General features: G+C 50.0%; 1 long non-coding RNA gene across 1 annotated transcript; it reads left to right on the top strand.

The window, feature by feature from the left end:
• The first annotated feature begins 5,192 nt into the window (after positions 1–5,192).
• LOC125604873 lies at positions 5,193–5,605 on the top strand. The gene is made up of 2 exons (XR_007336476.1): positions 5,193–5,440; positions 5,570–5,605. It is a non-coding gene; the product is annotated as an uncharacterized LOC125604873 (long non-coding RNA).
• Positions 5,606–11,702: the final 6,097 nt, after the last annotated feature.

The raw sequence follows: 11,702 nt of genomic DNA on the forward strand, positions 1-11,702 counted from the left end.
CTCAGCACGCTGACCCTTCCCGTGGACTGTTCGGGTGATTTTGGCCCACTTGGGCTGTCTGTTCAGTACACACAGGACGTCCGTCGGTGTCCGTCAGCACACACAGGACGTCCGTGGGTGCCCGTCAGCATGCACTGGAGGTCTGTGGCTGTCCGTGTCTGTCCGTGTGTGTCCGTCAGCACACCCAGGACTTCCGTGGCTGTTCATCAGTACACATATCGGCACGTTGGTCCTTGGACTCAGCACACTGACCCTTCCCGTGGACTGTTCGGGTTATTGTGGCCCACGTGGGCTGTCTGTTCAGTACCCACAGCATGTCCGTGGGTGTCTGTCAGCACACACAGGACGTCCGTGGCTGTCCCTGTGTGTCCGTAAGCACACACAGGACGTCCGTGGCTGTCCATCTGTACACATATCAGCATGCTGGTCCTTGGACTCAGCACACTGGCCCTTCCCGTGGACTGTTTGGGTGATTTTGGCTCACATGGGCTGTCTGTTCAGTACACACAGGACATCTGTGGGTGTCCGCCAGCACACACAGGACGTCCATGGCTGTCCGTGTGTGTCCGTGTGTGTCCGTCAGCACACACACGACGTCCGTGGCTGTCCATCAGTACACATATCAGCACGCTGGTCCTTGGACTCAGCACGCTGGCCCTTCCCGTGGACTGTTCGGGTGATTTTGGCCCACCTGGGCTGTCTGTTCAGTACACACAGGACGTCCATGGGTATCTTTCATCACACACACAGGACGTCCGTGGGTGTCCGTCAGCACACACAGAACGTCTGTAGCTGTCCGTCAGCACACACAAGACGTCCGTGACTGTCCATCAATACACATATCAGCACGCTGGTCCTTGGACTCAGCACGCTGGTCCTTGGACTCAGCACGCTGGCCCTTCCCTGGACTGTTCGGGTCATTTTGGCCCACGTTGGCTGTCTGTTCAGTACACACAGGACGTCAGTGCGCGTTCGTCACCACACACAGGACGTCTGTGGGTGTCCGTCAGCACACACAGGACGTCCATTGTTATCCGTGTATGTCTGTGGGTGTCTGTCAGCACACACAGGACGTCCGTGGGTGTCCGTCAGCACACTCAGGACGTCTGTGGCTGTCCGTGTGTGTCTGTGTGTGTCCATCAACACACACAGGACGTCTGTGGCTGTTCATCAGTACACATATCAGCACGTTGGTCCTTGGACTCAGCATGCTGACCCTTCCCGTGGACTGTTCGGGTGATTTTGGCCCACGTGGGCTGTCTGTTCAGTACACACAGGACGTCCGTGGGTGTCCGTCAGCACACACAGGACGTCTGTGGCTGTCCGTATATGTTCGTCTCTGTCCGTGTGTGTCCGTCAGCACACACAGGACATCTGTGGCTGTCCATCAGTACACATATCAGCACGCTGGTCCTTGTACTCAGGACGCTGGCCCTTCCCGTGGACTGTTCGGGTGATTTTGGCCCACGTGGGCTGTCTGTTCAGTACACACAGGACGCCGTGGGTGTCCGTCAGCACACACAGGACGTCCGTGGGTGTCCGTCAGCACGCACTGGAGGTCTGTGGCTGTCCGTGTCTGTCCGTGTGTGTCCGTCAGCACACCCAGGACGTCTGTCGCTGTTCATCAGTACACATATCAGCACGTTGGTCCTTGGACTCAGCACGCAGACCCTTCCCGTGGACTGTTCGGGTGATTTTGGCCCACGTGGGCTGTCTGTTCAGTTCATATAGAACGTCTGTGGGTGTCTGTCAGCACACACACAGGACGTCCGTGGCTGTCCCTGTGTGTCCGTAAGCACACACAGGACGGCCGTGGCTGTCCATCTGTACACATATCAGCATGCTGGTCCTTGGACTCAGCACGCTGGCCCTTCCCGTGGACTGTTTGGGTGATTTTGGCCCACATGGGCTGTCTGTTCAGTACACACAGGACATTTGTGGGTGTCCGCCAGCACACACAGGACATCCGTGGCTGTCTGTGTGTGTCCGTGTGTGTCCGTCAGCACACACACGACGTCCGTGGCTGTCCATCAGTACACATATCAGCACGCTGGTCCTTGGACTCCGCACGCTGGCCTTTCCCGTGGACTGTTCGGGTGATTTTGGCCCACCTGGGCTGTCTGTTCAGTACACACAGGACGTCCGTGGGTATCTTTCATCACACACACAGGACGTCCGTGGGTGTCCGTCAGCACACACAGCACGTCAGTAGCTGTCCGTCAGCACACACAGGACGTCCGTGGCTGTCCAGCAATACACATATCAGCACGCTGGTCCTTGGACTCAGGACGCTGGCACTTCCCTGGACTGTTCGGGTGATTTTGGCCCACGTGGGCTGTCTGTTCAGTACACACAGGACGTCAGTGCGCGTCCGTCAGCACACACAGGACGTCCATTGCTGTCCGTGTATGTCCGTGGGTGTCTGTCAGCACACACAGGACGTCCGTGCATGTCCGTCAGCACACTCAGGACGTATGTGGCTGTCCATCAGTACACATATCAGCACGTTGGTCCTTGGACTCAGCACGCTGACCCTTCTCGTGGACTGTTCGGGTGATTTCGGCCCACGTGGGCTGTCTTTTCAGTACACATAGGACGTCTGTGGGTGTCCGCCAGCACACACAGGACGTCCGTGGCTGTCCGTGTGTGTCCGTGTATCTCCGTCAGCACACAAAGGACGTCTGTGGCTGTCCATCAGTACACATATCAGCACATTTGATAGACCGCGGTCCACGGATCAGCACATGGAGACGAACCAGCCTGGAGATCAGAACGTTCTGAAGATTTCAACTGAGGTTCATGTTTTTCACCATACTGACCAGACTGACCGGACACTGTACTGGGCTGACCCACATGCATCCGGATGGGAGCCTTGGCTGGAACCATGGCCAGATGACCAATTTGACCGTACCAGATTTTGTATCCACCATACTGTTTTCCATTTCATGAAGAACAGTCTAGACGGAATCGCATTCGGACGCACCAATCCTGAGATAGGTCATCGCTACTCAATTATGGACTGTAAAGTACGTACTGCCCGCGCGACCGAATTGGAAACTTCTTCAAAACTCATGACCAGACGATCGAATCCCTCGTACTGAATCTCGGCTTACCCGACCTCTTTTGCATTCTAAGAAGAATGGTCATGGCAGATTTCAATTTGATCGAATGGATTTCAAGTTAGGCCGTGCAACTTCATTTCCGGCTAGTTTGGACTGTCCTGATCGCGTTCTGGGCCCTGTCCGCGGGACATGCTGAAGGTTCATTGAATCTGGACAGTGGAATTTGAAGGGTTCACTTGCAGTCAATGTTAATTTTTCGTGCTTGACCAGATCTGGTCAATTTTATCATTTTCTATGTTTAGATTTCCCACATTTTTCTTTAAGTCTTTTGACTAGAACTTCTATATAATGTAACCATCAGATCTGAATAAGATAATTTCGTTTTGCTTTCATTCTTTTGAGTTTTTACTCTCATTGTTCTTTGTTTAGAACACTTCTTAGTTTCTTGGTGAGGTTATCTCCAAGTTTCGATCCTTCTTTTGTTGGACCGGTGCGTCACATCCGGCAACGATCGAAGTCTGGTAGTATCTTTCGGCTATTCCGCAACCCTTAGTGTCACCGTTCATACCATCAGTTCTCAATCCTCTCGGATCTGAGTTCATATAAACCTTACCGAAAGAGTGATCCTTATTTTGGTTCTATCAACATTGGTCCTTGGACTTAGCACAATGACCCTTCCCGTGGACTGTTCGGGTGATTTTGTCCCACGTGGGCTGTCTTTTCAGTACACACAAGACGTCCGTGGGTGGCCCCCAGAACACACAGGATGTCCGTCGCTGTCCGTGTGTGTCTGTGTGTGTCCGTCAGCCCACACAGGACGATCGTGGCTGTAAATCAGTACACATATCAGCACGCTGGTCCTTGGAATCAGCACGCCGGCCCTTGGACTCAGCATGCCGGCCCTTCCCGTGGACTGTTCGGTGATTTTGGCCCACGTGGGCTGTCTGTTCAGTACACACAAGACGTCTGTGGGTGTCCGTCAGCACACATAGGACGTCTGTGTGTGTCCGTCAGCACACACATGACTTCTGTGGCTGTCTATCAGTACATATATCAGCACGTTGGTCCTTGGACTCAGCACGATGACCCTTCTCGTGGACTGTTCGGGTGATTTTGGCCCACGTGGGCTGTCTGTTCACTACAAGAAAAATGAGTTTTGATAGCAATACAGGATAGCGTTTTTTACCTTTCTGCTATAATTGACATACCCCTTAGTTTTAGATAGCGTTTGCATTTTTGCAAACGCTATGTTTGGTTGATCCGAATTAAATTCTGAAAATACTTTTTAGAAACGTAGTATATATAGCACTTTCAAACTTGAAACGCTATGCATAATTAAAGCGGGAAAATAGTTGATTTTCCCTCTCATCCTTATTTCACTTTCTCTCTCTCTAGATTTCATTTGTCAACTCTTAAAAATTATATACCCTAAACCATAAACTTTAAACATAAACCCTAAAGTTAAAGTATTTTTTTTATTTTAATCACAAATCAAAGTTTAAATTCAAATTTTAATATTATTAAAAAATTAATTTCAAAATATCATCTAAACTTCAAAGCCTAAACTTTAGACTTATATATATATCATACCCCAAATTAAACTTTTTTTTTTGAAACACACCGAGATTAATTATATATTGTAAACTCTAACAAAATCTTAAAAACTCTAATAATTTTATTATCTAACTTCGAATCCTAAATTTTATCTCAAAACATAAAATCTAACCCTCCAACACTCCAAACCCTATATATCACAAACATTAAAAGACCCAAACATTAAACTTAAACTTCTTAAAATTGAATCTCTTACAATTTTAATCTAAATTCTAATATTAAATCTTTCCTAAGCATAAATCCAAATTTATGCTTCAAACTTTATTTCAATTCTTATAAACTTAACCTTTTAATCCTATATTCTAATTTTTTTTCCAAAACAACTTAAAATCTTCATTTTATATTTTTACTCATATAACTGTATTATAAAAAATAAAATAAAATATGAAAATAAATTTCTATACATAAATTAAATAAAAAATACAAACTAAGTTTCTTATAACTTTATTGACAAGAAAATACAATATAGCAAAGAAAGATAAACCAAAATGAAAAACTCTTATTGGCTAATAAAAATTGGTGGGGATAAGCAAAACTTAATCTCAACCGTTGGTAAACCTTAATCTAGGTGATGAAATTTCATTGGCTAAAGGTTGCCTCGTCTTTCTTATTTTTCTTGTTTGTCTCATTTTCTTCTCCTTACGGTTTACACAGATCTTCACTTCACTCTCTCTTTGTTTTTATTTGATTCATCCACCAATTCTCACCGACCTATCTCGCCATCCCCGACATCTCGCGCCACCAACGTCTCGTGCCATATCACCGTCGGAATCTATTTCTTGTTCTCTTTAATCTTTGATTTATTTGGATCTTTTATGTGCTTGAGATTCTAATCGACAGTTTCTGTCTCTTTCATTGTTTGATTTTGATTTTATTATTGTTCTTAATAACAGAATGAGACAACGTCATGAAGAGGAGGAAGAAGATCCGACGGAGGTGGTGCGGAGATAAAAGAGGAAGAAGAGATGCGGCGAGGTGAATGTGACGAGCTTGCGGTGATGGATCCCACGGAGACAATGAATCGTCAGATCTGAAGAAGCTGTGGTGTGGATATGGCAGAAGTTAGGGTCGTGGTGTGGAGGTGGAGCCAAGCACGAATAAGATAGAGGTGGCGGCTAGATGATTGAAGATACCAACCTAGAAATTTAGGTTTAGTTTCTTTTTTTTCAAAACTTGGTTTAGCTTGGTTAGTTTGGTTTAGTTTAATATACCAATCTTCAAATATGTAACTAATATCGATATATTAAGATTTTAAAATATTTTTATTTGTATTTTTTTTTTTAATTTTTAATACTATAAATAATAACAACAAATATACGCTATTAAAGAACATTTAATCACATACAAAAAAGTGCTATAATATATAGCAATACGATAGCAGTGCAAAAAACCGCTATCCAATGTGTCTGACCTACTATGACGGGCGATGATACAGCGCTTCATAAACCGCTATCGCATCGTTAGATAGCGTTTTTTGTCCGCTAAGAAAAGCCACTTTTCTTGTAGTGGTTCAGTACACACAAGACGTCCGTGGTTGTCCGTCAGCACACACAGGACGTTCGTGGGTGTCCGTAAGCACACACCGGACGTCCGTGGCTGTCTATGTGGGTCCATCAGCACAAACAGGACGTCCGTGGCTGTCCATCAGTACACATATCAGCACGTTGGTCCTTGGACTCAGCACGCTGACCCTTCCCGTGGACTGTTCGGGTGATTTTGGCCCACGTGGGCTTTCTGTTCAGTACACACAGGACGTCATTGGGTGTCCGTCAGCACACACAGGACGTCTGTGGCTGTCCGTGGGTGTCTGTCAGCACACACAGGACATCCATGGGTATCCGTCAGCACACACAGGATGTCCATGGCTGTCCGTGTTTGTCTGTGTGTGTCCGTCAGCACACACAGAACGTCCATGGTTGTCCATCAGCACACACAGGACGTTCGTGGGTGTCCGTAAGCACTCACCGGACGTCCGTGGCTGTCTATGTGGGTCCGTCAGAACACACATGACATCCGTGGCTGTTCATCACTACACATATCAGCACGTTGGTCCTTGGACTCAGCACGCTGACCTTCCCGTGGACTGTTCGGGTGATTGTGGCCCACGTGGGCTGTCTGTTCAGTACAGATAGGACATCCGTGGGTATCCCACCAGAACACAAAGGACGTCTGTGGCTGTCCATATGTGTCCGTCTGTGTCTGTGTGTATTCGTCAGCACACACAAGACGTCCGTGGCTGTCCATCAGTTACACAATCAGCAAGCAAAGCTCCATCTAATTCCACATCAACCATCCTTTGATCAAGCTGAGAGTGTTACACAACCAGCAGCTTGATTCCATCCTATCCTTTGTTTATTTATCCTGTTTTATTATCATTATCATCATCATCTCATTCGTTTTCATAATTGTGTCTGTTTGCATTATAAAACTCTAAAAACTCATAAAAATCGGTTCTCTTTGTTTTCAGGTTTAAACCTTGGTTCCACCATTCAACCAATTCGTGGGTTACCCCCCCCCTGTGCCTACAACAGACTCAGCACGCTAGCCCTTCCCGTGGACTGTTCGGGTGATTTTGGCCCACGTTCGCTGTCTGTTCAGTACACACAAGACGTCTGTGGGTGTCTGTCACCACACACAGGACGTCCGTGTGTGTCCGTCAGCACACCCAGGACGTCTGTGGCTGTTCATCAGTACACAAATCAGCACGTTGGTTCTTGGACTCAGCACGCTGACCCTTCCCGTGGACTGTTCGGATGATTTTGGCCCACGTGAGCTGTCTGTTCAGTACACACAGGACGTCCATGGGTGTCTGTCAGCACACACAGGACGTCCATGGGTGTCCGTCAGCACGCACAGGACGTCTGAGGCTGTCCGTGTGTGTCCATGTGTGTCCGTCAGCACACACAGGACATCCGTGGCTGTCCATCAGTACACATATCAGTATGTTGGTCCTTGGACTCAGCACACCGACCCTTCCCGTGGACTGTTCGGGTGATTTTGGCCCACGTGGGCTGTCTGTTCAGAACACACAGGACGTTCATGTGTGTCCGTCAGCACACACAGGACGTCCGTGGCTGTCCGTGTGTGTCTGTATGCGTCCGTCAGCACACATAGAACGTCTGTGGCTGTCCATCAGTACACATATCAGGACGCTGGTCCATGGACTCAGCACGCTGGCCCTTCCCGTGGACTGTATGGGTGATTTTGGCCCACGTGGGATGTCTGTTCAGTACACACAAGACATCCATGGGTGTCCATCAGCACACATAGGATTTCTTTGTGTGTCCGTCAGCACACACAGGATGTCTGTGGCTGTCCATCAGTACACATATTAGCACGTTGGTCCTTGGAATCAGCACGCTGACCCTTCGTGTGGACTGTTCGGGTGATTTTGGCCCATGTAGGCTGTCTGTTCAGTACACACAAGACGTCTGTGGGTGTCCGCCAGCACACATAGGACGTCTGTGGCTGTCTGTGTGTGTCTGTGTGTGTCCGTAAGCACACACAGGACGTCTGTGGCTATCCATCAGTACACATATTAGCACGCTGGTCCTTGGACTCAGCACGCTGGCCCTTCCCGTGGACTGTTCGGGTGATTTTGACCCACGTGGACTGTCTGTTCAGTACACACAAGACGTCTGTGGCTGTCCGTCAGCACACATAGGATGTCCGTGTGTGTCTGTAAGCACACACAGGACGTGTGTGGCTGTCCATCAGTACACATATCAGCACATTGGTCCTTGGACTCAGCACGCTGACCCTTCTCATGGACTGTTCGGGTGATTTTTGCCCACGTGGGCTGTCTGTTCAGTACACACAGGACGTTCGTGTGTGTCTGTCAGCACACACAGGACGTCCGTGGCTGTCCGTGTGTGTCTGTGTGTGTCCGTCAACATAAACAGAACGTCTGTGGCTGTCCATCAGTACACATATAAAGATGCTGGTCCTTGGACTCAGCACGCTAGCCCTTCCCGTGTACTGTTTGGGTGATTTTGGCCACCTGGGCTGTCTGTTCAGTACACACAGGACGTCTGTGGGTGTCCGCCAGCACACACTAGACATCTGTGGCAGTCCGTCAGCACACACAGGACTTCCGTGGCTGTCTGTGTGTGTCCGTGTATGTCCGTCAGCACACACAGGACGTATGTGGCTGTCCATCAGTACACATATCAGCACGTTAGTCCTTGGACTCAGCACGCTGACCCTTCTCGTGGACTGTTCGGGTGATTTTGCCCACGTGGGCTGTCTGTTCAGTACACACAGGACGTCCGTGGTTGTCCCCCAGCACACACAGGACGTCCGTGGCTGTCCGTGTGTGTCTGTGTGTGTACGTCAGCACACACAGGACGTCCGTGGCTGTCCATCAGTACACATATCAGCACGTTGGTCCTTGGACTCAGCACGCTGACCCTTCCCGTGGACTGTTCGGGTGATTTTGGCCCACGTGGGCTGTCTGTGCAGTACACACAGGACGTCCGTGGGTGTCCGTCAGAACACACAAGACGTCCATGGGTGTACGTTAGCACACACTGGATGTCCGTGGCTGTCCGTGTGTGTCCGTCAGCACACACAGGACGTCTGTGGCTGTCCATCAGTACACATATAAGCATGTTGGTCCTTGGACTCAGCACGCTGACCCTTCTCGTGGACTGTTTTGGTTATTTTGGCCGACGTGGGCTGTCTTTTCAGTACACATAAGACGTCTGTGGGTGTCCTCCAGAACACACATGACGTCCGTGGCTGTCTGTGTGTGTCTGTCAGCACACATAGAACGTCTGTGGCTGTCCATCAGTACACATATCAGGACGCTGGTCCTTGGACTCAGCACGCTGGTCCTTGGACTCAGCACGCTGGTCCTTGGACTCAGCACGCTGGCCCTTCCCGTGGACTGTTTGGGTGATTTTGGCCCACGTGGGCTGTTTGTTCAGTACACACAAGACGTCTGTGGGTGTCCGTCAGCACACATAGGACGTCTTTGTGTGTCCGTCAGCACACACAGGACATCTGTGGCTGTCCATCAGTACACATATTAGCACGTTGGTCCTTTGAATCAGCACGCTGGTCCTTGGACTCAGCACGCTGGCCCTTCCTGTGGACTGTTCGGGTGATTTTGGCCCAGGTGGGCTGTCTGTTCAGTACACATAAGACGTCTGTGGGTGTCCGTCAGCACACATAGGATGTCTGTGTGTGTCCGTAAGCACACACAGGACGTCATCGGCTGTCCATCAGTACACATATCAGCACGTTGGTCCTTAGACACAGCTTGCTGACCCTTCTCGTGGACTGTTTGGGTGATTTTTGCCCACGTGGGCTGTTTGTTCAGTACACCCAGGACGTCCGTGGGTGTCCGCCAGCACACACAGGACGTCTGTGGCTATCCGTGTGTGTCCGTGTGTACGTCAGCAAAAACTGGATGTCCGTGGATGACCATCAGTACATATATCAGCACATTGGGCCTTGGACTCAGCACGCTGACCCTTCCCGTGGAATGTTCCGGTGATTTTGGCCCACGTGGGCTGTCTGTTCATTACACACAGGACGTTCGTGTGTGTCTGTCAGCACACACAGGACGTCCATGGCTGTCCGTGTGTGTCTGTGTGTGTCTGTGTGTGTCCGTCAGCACACACAGAACGTCTGTGGCTGTCCATCAGTACACATATAAAGACGCTGGTCCTTGGACTCAGCATGCTAGCCCTTCCCGTGTACTGTTTGGGTGATTTTGGCCCACCTGGGCTGTCTTTTCAGTACACACAGGACGTCTGTGGGTGTCCGCCAGCAAACACTAGACGTTTGTGGCAGTCCGTCAGCAAACACAGGACATCCGTGGCTGTCTGTGTGTGTTCGTGTGTGTCCGTCGTATGTCTGTCAGCACACACAGGACGTATGTGGCTGTCCATCAGTACACATATCAGCACGTTGGTCCTTGGACTCAGCACGCTGACCCTTCTCGTGGACTGTTCGGGTGATTTTGGCCCACGTGGACTGTTTGTTCAGTACACACAGGACGTCCGTGGGTGTCCGCCAGCACACACAGTACGTCCGTGGCTGTCTGTGTGTGTCCGTGTGTTTACGTCAGCACACACAGGACGTCTGTGGCTGTCCATCAGTACACATATCAGCATGTTGGTCCTTGGACTCAGCATGCTGACCCTTCCCGTGGACTGTTCAGGTGATTTTGGCCCACGTGGGCTGTCTGTGCAGAACACACAGGACGTCCGTCGGTGTCCGTCAGCACACACAAGACGTCTGTGGGTGTACGTCAGCACACATAGGATGTCCTTGGCTGTTCGTGTGTGTCCGTCAGCACACACAGGACGTCTGTGGCTGTCCATCAGTACACATATAAGCACGTTAGTCCTTGGACTCAGCACGCTGACCCTTCTCGTGGACTGTTCGGGTTATTTTGGACAACGTGGGCTGTCTTTTCAGTACACATAGGACGTCTGTGGGTGTCCGCCAGCACACACAGGACGTCCGTGGCTGTCTGTGTATGTCCGTGTATGTCAGTCAGCCCACACAGGACGTCCGTGGCTGTCCATCAGTACACATATCAGCACATTGGTTCTTGGACTCAGCACGCTGACCCTTCCCGTGGACTGTTCGGGTGATTTTGGCCCACGTGGGCTGTCTGTTCAGTACACACAGGACGTTCGTGTGTGTCCGTCAGCACACACAGGACGTTCGTGGCTGTCCGTGTGTGTCTGTGTCTGTCCGTAAGCACACACAGAACCGTCTGTGGCTGTCCATCAGTACACATATCAAGACGCTGGTCCTTGGACTCAGCACGTTGGCCCTTCCCATGGACTGTTCAGGTAATTTTGGCCCACCTAGGCTGTCTGTTCAATACACACAAGACGTCCGTGGGTGTCCGTCATCACATGTAGGACGTCTGTGGTGTCCGTCAGCACACACATGACGTCTATGGCTGTCCATCAGTACACATATCAGCATGTTGGTCCTTGGACACAGCACGCTGACCCTTCTCGTGGACTGTTCGGGTGATTTTGGCCAACGTTGGCTGTCTTT

The sequence above is a fragment of the Brassica napus genome, unplaced genomic scaffold, assembly GCF_020379485.1.
Source record: "Brassica napus cultivar Da-Ae unplaced genomic scaffold, Da-Ae ScsIHWf_646;HRSCAF=948, whole genome shotgun sequence".
Classification (NCBI taxonomy): domain Eukaryota; kingdom Viridiplantae; phylum Streptophyta; class Magnoliopsida; order Brassicales; family Brassicaceae; genus Brassica; species Brassica napus.